This window comes from Triturus cristatus, chromosome 10 (genome assembly GCF_964204655.1).
Source record: "Triturus cristatus chromosome 10, aTriCri1.1, whole genome shotgun sequence".
In the NCBI taxonomy this organism is placed as follows: Eukaryota; Metazoa; Chordata; class Amphibia; order Caudata; family Salamandridae; genus Triturus; species Triturus cristatus.
The window spans coordinates 341,214,426-341,226,556 of NC_140593.1; the positions used below are offsets into that span (position 1 = coordinate 341,214,426).

The window sequence follows — 12,131 nt, forward strand, 5'->3', positions numbered from 1 at the left end:
TGCTGAACACATGAGGCACACCTTTTACAACAATAAGCTTGTGTGTGTGTTCATATTCACTGTTGAAAACATTAATAGTGAGTTAAGGGTTTGCCTGATCATAAGACAATAATGAATGTTTAAAAAAACCTCAGGAATTCCTTGAAAAAAACTGCTAACGTGACATCATGGTAACGAAACTAAACCTAAAAACACTGAAATCGTAGACTTCCTTATGCACTTCTGGGATCCATTGTGAATCGCACAATAGAAGAACATTTGCGCCAAATGCAGGAGTAATCCTTGCAGAGCAAAGTTCCAACGTTATGGGCCCTATCTTTATGAACTGGGCCTTATAAGAGAGACGAGGGAGAGAGAGGAAGACAGAGAGGCTGCTGATGGATCTTCAGATAGAAAAGTTAAGAACGGAACCATAACTTCTACTAAATCCTCAGTACCAGCAATAGAATGCAGGGAGAATACATGGTGAAATGTGTTCATTCCAGCAAAAAGGGCAGTTAAATTGCAGTAGGAAGGCGACACATGCAAGAAAGCATGCAACATTACTGAAAGAGACTGTCTTTTACACAACCAGTCCCATAAGAGATAACAAATGAAGCAGTTCTACCGTATTAGCAGTATAGTCTAAATGAGAGGCCTCTAATAGATTGCTCTGGGGCTACTAGTAGCTCATTAGCACCCTAGAAGGAGCTCTTGGAAGTCGAGCCAACCCTTGTACACCATTTGAATGGTCAGATTTAGAACTGTCATCTTTAGTGTGGTCCCCCAAACATTCTACCTACTTACCTACATTCTTCTTATGAAATTCGTTTTTGTTGGCCATAGGACCTTGTACACTTTACCACTTCTGGCCAGTGCTAAAGTGTTTGTGCTTACTCCCCTAAACATGGTTAAATTGGTTCACACCTGATCGGCATATTTGATTTACGTATAAGTCCCTTGTAAAGTGGTATATCATATACCCAAGGTCTGTACATTAAATGCCACTAGAGGGCCTGCAGCAAATACTGTGCTGCCCACTTAAGTATCCCCTTAAAACCTGTCCCAGGTCTGCCATTGCAGTCTGAATGCAGTTTTAAACTGCCATTTCGACTTGGCAATATAAGCACCTTGCTAAGCCCTAAACTCCCCTTTTATCGCATATTAGTCGGTCCTAAAATAGGCCCTAGGTAACCCAAAGGACAGGGTGCATTGTAAATAAAAAAAGGTTGGATATGTACTTTTAAGTTTTACATGTCCTGGTAGTGGAAAAACTCCTACCTTCGTTTTTCCCTACTGAGATGCCTACCTCTTCCATAGGATAACATTGGGTTGCCTTATTATATTTTAATCCATGCTAGCATTTGATTGGGACCCTGAATTCTTTCCAGACAGTAACACAATAGAGGAATTAGGTGTGCCTGGATGGGCCATCTGCTGGCAGGATGGTGGGATGGACCTGGGCACAGCCCCACTTGCAACTGAATAGGCTGTGTCCTGCCTTCACACAAAGGGGTTGTCGTCTTCACATTGTTTCTGCAGCCAGCTTGGAGCCAGAGCAGGGAAGTCTTGAAATTCCAGGCACTTCAAAGAGAAACCTCTAAAAACTATGCTCAACTTCAAAGAACGCCTCATTTATAAAAATAGGGTCCTCAGACCAACTCTTCAGTTCACTTTCTGGCCCTGTGGAGAGACTTCACAGGACTACTTACTGCTGTGGCCTGCTAGGCACTCCACAAGACTGCTTTGCTGCTCCTAGTAGGATAGCTTTGCTGCCTAGTGCCTGCCTTGAACCCTCAGAGACCAGCCCTGCTGGTTGAGCTTTGCATCTTCAACCGAACACAGGACTATCAGAGTGACTCCAGGGGCTAGTTTGCTGGCCTACGGTCAGAGCCACAGGGAGATAAAAGGCTCCCACCTCCTTGAACCTGCAGCTGGACCCAACCTGAGTGAGTCCTGAACCCCCACATGGTGTCCCATCAGCCTTGGACACTGGTTGTGGTGCTAAATGTGCCCAAAGAGCCAAGCTCCAAACCATAGGACTTGAAAAATGTTGGGCTAAAAACTGCTCTGAGAACCAAAGGAAGACCGGGACCAACCTTCTCATCGATCTTCCCAAGGTGCATCGCCAGTCGGTCTGACTTTGCAGCTACATCTGCTACGTTCCCCTCATCAGAAAATCCTGTTCAGTGGTCCTACGCCAAAGGGGTATCTGACCTTCTGCAGGAAATGTTCGGCTTCCCATAAAAAGTTACTAAGTCAGAACGTAGAAATCTTCACTGCAATTTCGTACAGATGCTCCCCCGTGATGACATTTCTTTCTCGGGCACCGACTGCAACCTTGCCCGTGGAACTTTCTTTTACAGCACATACAAAAGGTAAGTGTTGACTGGGCTCAATCCACCTTTTGTATCCAAACCGCGCTCCATCGCGGTCAGCCCCACAGTAACACATAAGCACACCCTCTGTCAGCTCTTAGGTGCTTCTAAACTGTTTCTACCCTCAATTTTGATAAATTGCCAGTAGATTGTTCATGTTTGAAGATATGTCAGTCATTCACACTGTATGTGTGTGTCAACACTGAGGGGTTGTCTGCTGTAGTCAGAGCAAAGCCAATAGAGCTTTGGACTGCAGGAATCAGAGTGAAGGCGTGTGAATGCAATCACAAGCAAACCAGGAGCTAAGGAGAGCAGGTGGTGGATCCAAAGTTGAGAACGGTAAGAACTTAGCTTGTTTCAGGATACGAGGTCTTGAGTGTAGTGTGTGTAAGTGTGTGTTTATTTAAGTTGGAAGTGTCTGTGTGCATATGTATACATGTTTACACATTTGTGTCTGGCTGGCTGGCATTGCATCCCACCTGATGCACAGTGTCCCTCCTAGAAACCATAAATGGTATTCGGGACCACGAGAAGTATTTGGTACTCCCCTCATAAGGAATTATTCTGTGCAACAGTGGTTTGTATGACTGCCATAATTGTGGCCCTGTGATAATAGTCGTTATTGACATATTTTGAGCATTCTTGGTCTAGTTGTAGTATAAAAGCAGCCATCCTTGGATTATTGTGAGCATCACTGATCTAATTGTAACCAACTGGTGGCCATCTCCGGCATAATAAATGCCATTACTGGTATACTGTGGAAAACTGAGTATTATCAATTCCAACCCTTGTGCATTGGTGGCCCTGACAAAATAGTGGGTATCCTTTGCATTATAGTGGGCATCCATGTAAAGTGATGGTAATGCCTGGGCGTTAGCGGCAGTATCTCTACAGGTGAGGTATGAGCACATGAATGTACCTGAAAGAAATACCTCTCTTTTAGGACTATGTATTTGCAAAAAATTATAACTAGAATTTTAAAGTCAACAGTTGTATTTGTAACCATTGCATATTTTAACGCTTTTCTGACATTACGGCTGATCACGGATGTGTTCATTATTGCAACCGTGATAATTGCTTGAGATGATTTTCCTTAATGAGATGTAGCTCTCATTAAAGAAAGTGTTGGACTAGATACTACGGCTTGAACTGAGTGCAGAATACATCAGCACTTGCTCAAGAATCTGTGCAATAGACATAGGGCCTGAATTAGATCTTGGCAGACTTGCTCCCACCACCGCTTTTTGATGGTTTCTCCACCACCTACTAGGCGATCCACCCACTGCTCTATTTAGATGCTGGCAGTTTGACAGACAAAACACCGTCAGAGTGCCGCTGAGTCCGCAAGGTATTTTCACCCGCGCCGACGGCGCAATAGGCAAAAGCGGCTATCGGAGGAAAGAGAGCCAGTTTTGTTTGCCAGGCCAATCATGATGTGCCTTCCTACCGACTTAAGTGTGGCAGCATAACCTCCACACCTGACTTGGTGGTTTCGAAGGAAAAAGAAGACACTACCCTTTTTTCACTTTCACACTTCCTCTCACGCTATGGACTCGATCTTCCAATTCCTACCTCTGCTGCTGCTGCCTGACGATTTACAAAATCATCACTGTCATGGACGGAATTGACGGTAAGCTCCACTTTTAACTGTTACCTTTTGACTTGTCTGTCAGGATTTGGACTGGACTTGTGCATTTTCAAAGCTCTCTTACAAGCTATAGCATACCAATTTGCAATGCATATGTCTGTAATGTTGACTTTGAAGAAATATAAAGAAACACACCTGTCTGATTACATTGCATTTCTAAATTTGGTGTAAGCTGCCTCCCAAAAAATTGACACTTTCACAAAATAGAATATCAATCAAAAATCAGTCACCATCATGGTAATATATGGTCGCTGGGTGATAACTGCAAGAGTCCGTGTCCAGGACGGTGGTCGCTCTTCTCCGAATCTCGCTCACAGCTGTTATTGTTGATTGTTCAGTTTTCAAAACATGCTGTTGGAACTTTGCTCAAGTGTATGCAATTGATCCGTATTAGCGGCGGGACGCTGCGGAAACAAGCTGCCTGCCTCCGGGTTGTTGGCTGAATAGCAGTGTACACTTTGATGGTACAATAAAGGTTTTGGAAAAAAAAAAAAATCAGTCACCATACAGGTGTGTTTAAATACATTCTGAAAATTGTCAAATTAAAAATATATGCATTACACATCATTGGGATAAGTGCAAGTAAAAAGATGTAGAAATTGCACTAGACAAGGAGGTGTAATGGGGATGTGGTGGTGCATGTGGGTGTGGTGCATGTGTGTGCTGGTGTTGGTGCATGTGTGTGGTGGTGGGTTTATGTGGGTCTGCTGGTGGTGAATGTGGGTGTGGGGGATGTCTGTGGGTGTGCTGGTGGTGGTGCGTGTGTGTGTGTGGTGAATCTGGTGACTGGGTGTGCTGGTGGTGCATGTGTGTGGTGGGGGTGTGGTGTCTGGGTATGCTGGTGGAGCATGTGGCTGTGGTGGTGGGGGAGTGTCTGTGGGTGTGGTGTGGTAGGCTGGGGTGTGGTGTCTGTATGTTGTATGTGTGTACGCCTGTGTTTTTGGTAAGTTTGTGTTTGTGTGGGTATGTTATTTGTGCATGTTGGAGTGGATGTGTGCAAAGGTGAGAGTGTGCTTAGGACAGGGCAGGCAATTGGGATGGGGCAGGGGCAGGAGGTGGGGCCCAAGGTTGCGATGGTTGGAAAGCTGCGGTCAGTGAGAAGACTAGAGCTTGAAAAGACCTCTGCAGGTCAGACATAGAACTGTGAATGCCTTCCAGGTAAGCTACTATTTGTTGCATATGGCAGCTAAGCCCATGGATGGCATTCTGTATTGCATTCTGGCCTACAGAGATGCTGCAGAGGAGGTCAGTGGGACGGGCAGGGATGAGGTGCCGGCAGCAAAGGAGACCCCAGCCCTTTTAGAGGTGATGGGTTGCCCAATTTGGGAGCGAGCAAGAGGGAGGGTGGAGATGGATATCTGAGTGGCGGACAAGGATGCAGGTTGAATTGTTGCAGTACGGTTCACCACCACTAGGGACTGGTCGCTAGGGGAGGTCTCCGGAGAAGATGTACAGCTGGTGGCCTTCATGCCAGTTCTCTCATCCTCCGTGCCACTGGGTCCCTCGGTGTCAGTGGTCTCAGTACTCGAACCACAGTGGCCAGCTGCTTTCCCGCCTAAGTGGCCAATGTCTCCTCCTCCTGATGATGCTGAAATTACATATACAGTAGTTTTATTGAATCTATTTAAACAGAATTGATCATGAACTTTGATCACAAAACAGTTTCCAAGTTTTCATATTTCACCTGGTTCAAGGCTCTCAAACCTTGGTTCTACATTAGCATAAGTTCGTGCATGCAGGCAGCATTTTCAGAAACCATTTGGTCACAGTTTTGTAATTCCCCATTATAGCTTCTATATCATGTATGATCTTGTCTCTTATCCGTTTTTATTTCTCTACAGGAACTGTTGAACAGCTCCGAATAGTTGGGCTTTGTGGTTTGGAATAGTGAACTGGTGTCACCAAAAAGGATATGAACCAAAAATACCCTTGTACAGTGTGTTTACAAGGCCCAAAACTCTGCATTAATTCCTTCACAAAAAGTAACATATGAATTAGTGTGTGTCAGCAAATACTGCAATGTTCTACCAATATTTGTATAAACTGAAATGCAGTTTCGTATGTTTGAGCAGTCCTTTTGTAGTGAACAGAAATCAGGTGGGAACTTTGCTACATACAAAGCACATCATTATACACCTTGTGCAAAACATACACCTTGAAGATCTTCTTCATGGGTCAACCTTAATGTTAATGACAAAAATCCTTGCTGTAACATAAAATTACTCTTGTAACATGTTAAATTTAAATAAGAATTTACCCCTTTGATGCTGTTGTTGGACTCTCAACTTCCCATCAAGCTGGGGATAGGCCACCGCAAGAGTGCAGGCCATTGGGGGGGATCAGGGTGCACCGCATGTGCTTCCCACATTGGGAGGACAGCCCAAACTGGTCTTATCGACACAGAAATTTAAGGAAAATGTGATTTTGTTTCGCAAAATTTGAGGTTTGCAGGTGACTCTGGGTAGGAAAACGTTGGGGGATCCATGCAAGCTACATCTCCCTGGACTCCCACGGGTGTCTAGTTTTCAGAAATGTGTGGGTTTGGTATGTTTCCCTAGGCAGCCGCTGAGCCTGGGACCAACAACGCAGATGCCCCCTTGCAAAACCAGGTGGTTTTGTAATAGATCATTTTGTCTCCACAATACGTTTTGGGCCCTTATCTGTGGCACGTTCTTGGCCCACCCACACAATTGAGGTATTATTTTTATCGGGAGACCTGGAGGAACGTTGAATGGTTGGAAATTTCTGTCAGCCCAGTGATACCACAACTTTCCCACAAAGAAAAGTGAGAAAAATTAGATTTTTCTTTAGCTAAATTTGAGGTTTGCAGGAGATTTTGGGTAGGAAAACTTTGGGGGATCCACTCAAGTCACACCTCCCTGGACTCCCTGGGTGTCAAGTTTTCAGAAATGTGTGAGTTTGATAGGTTTCCCTGCTGAGCCAGGGATCAAAAACACAGGTGACTCCCTCGCAAATCAAGGTCTTTTTGTAATCGATAATTTTGAAGTCTCCACAGGACGTTTTGGGCTGTTTCATGTCACGGGCACTAAGCCTACACACACAAGTGAGGAACCATTTTTATCGGGAGACTTGGTAGAATGCTGGGTGGGTGGAAGTTTGTGGCTCCCCACAGATTCCAGAACTTTCCATTTCCGAAATGTGTTTTACAAAGTTTGCAAGGGATTCTGGGTAACAGAACCTGGTGAGAGGCACACAAGTCACCCCATCCTGGATTCCCCTGGGTGTCTAGTTTAAAAAAATGTACAGGTTTGCTAGGTTTCCCTTGGTGTCGGCTGAGCTAGGGCCCAAAATCCACATCTAAGCACATTGCAAAAGAAGCGTCACTTTTTAGTGGAAAAATGTGATGTGTCCACATTGAGTTTTGGGCCATTTCCTGTCGCGGATACTACGCCTACCCACACAAGTGAGGTACCATTTTTATCGGGAGACTTGGGGGAATGCTGGGTGCGAAGTTTGTGGTTACCTGCAGATTCCAGAACTTTCCATCACAGAAATGTGAGGAATTGTTTTTTTGTTTTACAAAGTTTGAGGTTTGCAAGGGATTCTGGGTAACAGAGCCTGGTGAGAGCCACACAAGTCACCCCAACCTGGGTTTCCCTGGATGTCTAGTTTGTGAATATTTATAGGTTCGCTAGGTTCCCTTAGGTGCCGGCAGAGCTAGGTTCCAAAATCCACAGCTAGGCACATTACAAAGGGTCAGTTGAAAAATGTGATGTGTCCATGTTGCATTTTGGGCCGTTTTCTGTTGCGGGTACTGGCTTACCCACACCCTTTTTGACCACAACTACCTTTTTCCTGAAAAATCACAGTTTACAACAGCGGTTTCCAAAGTACTTCTGATAATTGAAGACCATTATAAGCTACTAAAGACCAAGCAACTGGCAAATCCCGGCCCATCAGTATAATCGATACATTTTAAGCAATCCGTTTCAAGGCACATAAAACTATTATTGAAATAAAATTTATATTCCAGCGCCATTGAAAAACTGACAAGAAACGTGATTTCACCTTAATTTTAATACACACCTGAAAATATGGATCATGATTAAATAGGAGTTAGGAGTTCATCATAGAGTACCCAACAGAAAAGAGCTTTTCACAGGTATTCAACAATTTGTCAAGAACGTCAGTGTCTTTGTTTTTCAGTTCTCTGTTTTTGTTTTTAAAGAGATATATCTGGGATTTCTTTTCCCTGCCCTTTAAAAAGTTGCTCAAACATTTCTTGATTCGGTCACTGTGTGGTAGTTCGTCTTAATGGGTGCACCGTCATGTTTTAGATCGAATTTAGATGGCCGCATCCGAGATTCTCACTCACTTCACTGAGAAGCAGAATTACTTCGTTGTTTTTTTGGTCTGAATGGCACATGCTGTACATTTTCCAAAAAGGGGTATTTAATGTTCAAACGTCTGCCTTTGCCTTCTGAGTATGTGTTTCCTGGCTGGAAGTCATGCTGACTTAAAATTATCCTTTTCCGCTGACAGTATGTGGGACAAGATTGCCAGGATTTTGCGGTGTCCTTTATGCCAGATATTACGCTATGAGCACTGCTGTGCTGGCTGTGAAAGATAAGGGGAACATTATCTCCTAATCTTTTAATCTCTTTGACCGCGTATCTTTTGAAGCTATGTAATGTTATGGTATTCGCATCCTTGTAGTGTGCAGTGCAGTCTGCCATTAGCATGGCTTGTAGTTCTGTCACCTGTTTCTTGTACTTCACCACGTGTTTCTGGCACTTCTACTGCAGATCAGTGTCTAAGTTCTCCTGTGATGATTTGTCTGGGATGAAAATGTTAACCATGACGTGAAACATTTGTTCAACTGAGGAGGGCAGATCTGTGCGTTGTTATGGCATTGTTCCACTAACATCTGTATTAAATCCATGCCACATTGCCTGGACATGCACAACACACTTGCCATTATATTGCTAAGAGGATCTCCGTAATTTGTCATCATTATGCAATGTAAAATCTTCATACAGTTTAGAAAAAAAAAAGTTATTTATGTTTCAATTGGTTAGCCAGTAAAATCTACTTTTTTCAATGCCCCTTTTTCAGAATCACAATTTATTTATAATTCGACCTGGCATTTACTATTCACTCAATGCATTTCACTTTTAAGCTTCACCAGGCGTGCAAGTCTACATACCTAAAAATACAACTAACTTTATCTTGAATATTATTAACCCAAGGAAAAGACTTACATGCATCTTGACCTCTGTCTGTTATGTTGTGTCTCAGAAACTATTTTTTGATTAGTGCAAAAGAAACAAGAAAATATTACATTATTTCAAATAATCACAACAATTCATACATTATTTTTCATACAAGTCTAAGCTTTGTCCATTTCTCATGTTCACATGCTAGTTTAAGTCAATATAGTGTTCCTATAGCCTTTGTATGCAAGAAAACTTGCAGCATAACTCTATAGGGACGTAGTAGATTTTTCAAATAAAATCATGTTCTCGTCTTAAATGTCAATTCCTAAATAGTTGATAGTTCGGTGGATTTCTATTTCTGTGTGATGATGGAACTCACTTCAAGGGAACTGTACATTGCATTCTTCAGAAAACTGTTTTGATCAGCTGCTTGTCATCTGCCCTATCTGCAGGGTCACTCCAGATTTTGGCTTTCTTTTACTGAACTTCTTTTTGTTCTCGATAAGACTCACTTTACTGCTGCTAAACAGTGGTAAAGTGTTTGTGTCCCCCGAAGTAAGCAACTGAAAGATGATCAGTTAACCCAGCAAAGGGCTTTCCACTTTGAGTCAACACATTACTTCGTTTTTTGTAACCTTTGATATGTTTGAGCTTTTTTTTGGTTAAAATATGTAGATTATGCAGTAGATTATGCATTTTGAAGCAAATGCAGCAAATCCATAATTATGCAGAAAAGCCAGGGCTAAAGAATCACAGAATACCAGTGGCCTTGCCTATAAATCACCCCTAAGGTAGAGCCTAAATGTCCATGGAGCAGGGTGCATGTTATTTTAAAAGTGGCGCATGTATATTTAAGGTTTTGCATGTCCTGGCAGTGACAAACCTTCAAAGGTGCTTTTCACTGTTGCAAGGGTGTCTCTCCCATAGGCAAACACTGAGGTACACTTTAACAAATTATAGTGCTTGGTTTCAGTTTAGGAGCTGATAGAAAATTTATTGAATTATTATTTTTTATAGTAATTTAAAATCCAAATGTAATTGTTAAGACGGATTTTATATAACTTTTTTTTTTGTTGAAATTATAGTTTTAGAAACCTGTCAATCTCCTGCCCAAGCGAAATGGGCCATTCTGTTAGTGTCCAGTGCCATCTGACTGCTGATGGCTTTCCTGTGGTGAGATGTGGCGTGCTCCCCGTAGACAAAGGGCTTGGATGTGAAGAGTTGTTGTTATTCCTTGAGTAGGATGGCCTGGATGGTTGTGCCCAGGTGCTTCCTGTGCTTCAAAGAATGCCTACACTGTTGCTGGCAGATGTAGCACCCACCTAGGCCTGCCTCCCTTTTTTCTTGCTAGTCAGTTTGGCTCCCAATCCAGTGGGAGACGAAGCTGCCCCTGAACTGGCTTGGAATGACCGCAATGGAGATTATGCTCATTTCCATAGTTACACCTATGAGTGGGCACAGGAAGCTCTGAGCAGAGGAAGAGGTATTCTTCTGTGTCGGTTGCAGGGAAAGAGGAGTACTGCTGGATAGCTTTCAGTAAAACATACAGGAAGTGCTTCAAAAGTGGGTAGATTAAGTCCTAGGAACGTTTACCACATTGGATAACGATTGACCGGGGGTTATGTCACACCCGCAATCTGGTACGGAGCATAATTGTGGCACCCCAGTAGCCACCTCAGAACACTTCTGGTCCTGTGGAGAATCAAAATAAGGATTGCTCTGCAGTCTGAAGAACATGAGGGAATACAGGACCTGTTTGCCTCGGACCTAGGATGCCAGAAGTGACTCCAAATGTCAGGTGGCTGCCTTATTGTTCAAGCTACAAGGAAACAACAACCTTCCTGGGGCACTCTCCATGCAGCTGACCAGTACCAACTGGACCTGCCCTGGACTCTGCTGCTGGACGCTGTTGGAGTGAGTTCTAACCCCCAAGTTGTGCGCCCCAAGTGATGGACCCTTTTCTGGTGTTAGAGTGTACCAGCTTTCTGCGGGATCGCTGTTGAAGCCACAGCTGGCGATGTTGACAGACAAAATAGTATTGAATACAGCTTAGATTCGAGCTTACTGGAAACTTATTTATGACTTTATTATTAATATCACATGCATCTGGTCTCAATGCGTACCCAAGATCTTCCAACCAGCAGGCTCGCATCTTTCCTATTCTGGGATTTTAGCAATATAGCGGGCTATACCGGCTATTAATCTACCGCTCCAGCGTTAAAGGCCCGAGCCGAAGGCGAAAGAGTTTAACAAGGGAGCCGGTAACTTTAATATTAGCCGGTATAGCCCAGCTACGAAGGGCTATAAGACTATTAGAACATTCTGCCATTAGAGGGCAGAATGTCCTAACAAATTAAACAAAGGCCTCTTGGAGTTAGAGGGGTTTTAAATCCCCCCTCAAGCTCCGAGAGGCCTTTGTTCACAGCAATAGCTGTGAACAAAGCAACATTGGAAAGGTGCTCTGTGGGCCTTTTCCGGCCCGTAGAAGCACGGAGCACTCCATTGTCTTCACTGGAGTGCTCCACATTCCAATGTTCCAATAATTTGTATACTCTCCCAATATTACCCTCGCTTGGGCCACATCAGTACCCCATGTCAAATAATTCTGTACAATTAATTAATTTTCCTCTAAAGTAGATCCGGATCTGCAAATAATAAAGTCCTCTCATTTTCAAATAACTAAAGTATGCTCAGACCACATGTTTACTGGTATATATTTCATACAGGTTTAAGATTTTTGTATTCACAATTTTATTTACATCTATCAAATCTAACCATGTTTACTTCTTGATATCTTTGTATCTGTCACCCTCTCATTGTTTCTTTCTTAATGTTATATAAGCGTTTTTATATTATCCCTGGTATTTTGAATTTTTGCAAAAAGTGTTAGCCTATAACTTTTGTTCACTGGCTGTATTATGGTTATCACTATGCAATACAGTTAAACAA

At 43.2% G+C, this 12,131-nt stretch overlaps 1 protein-coding gene across 3 annotated transcripts in view; it reads left to right on the forward strand.

Moving 5' to 3' along the window:
- The window catches only part of TPK1 (thiamin pyrophosphokinase 1), a 1,261,698-nt gene that overhangs the window by 703,446 nt on the left and 546,121 nt on the right, over positions 1 to 12,131 (forward strand). The window lies entirely within an intron of this gene.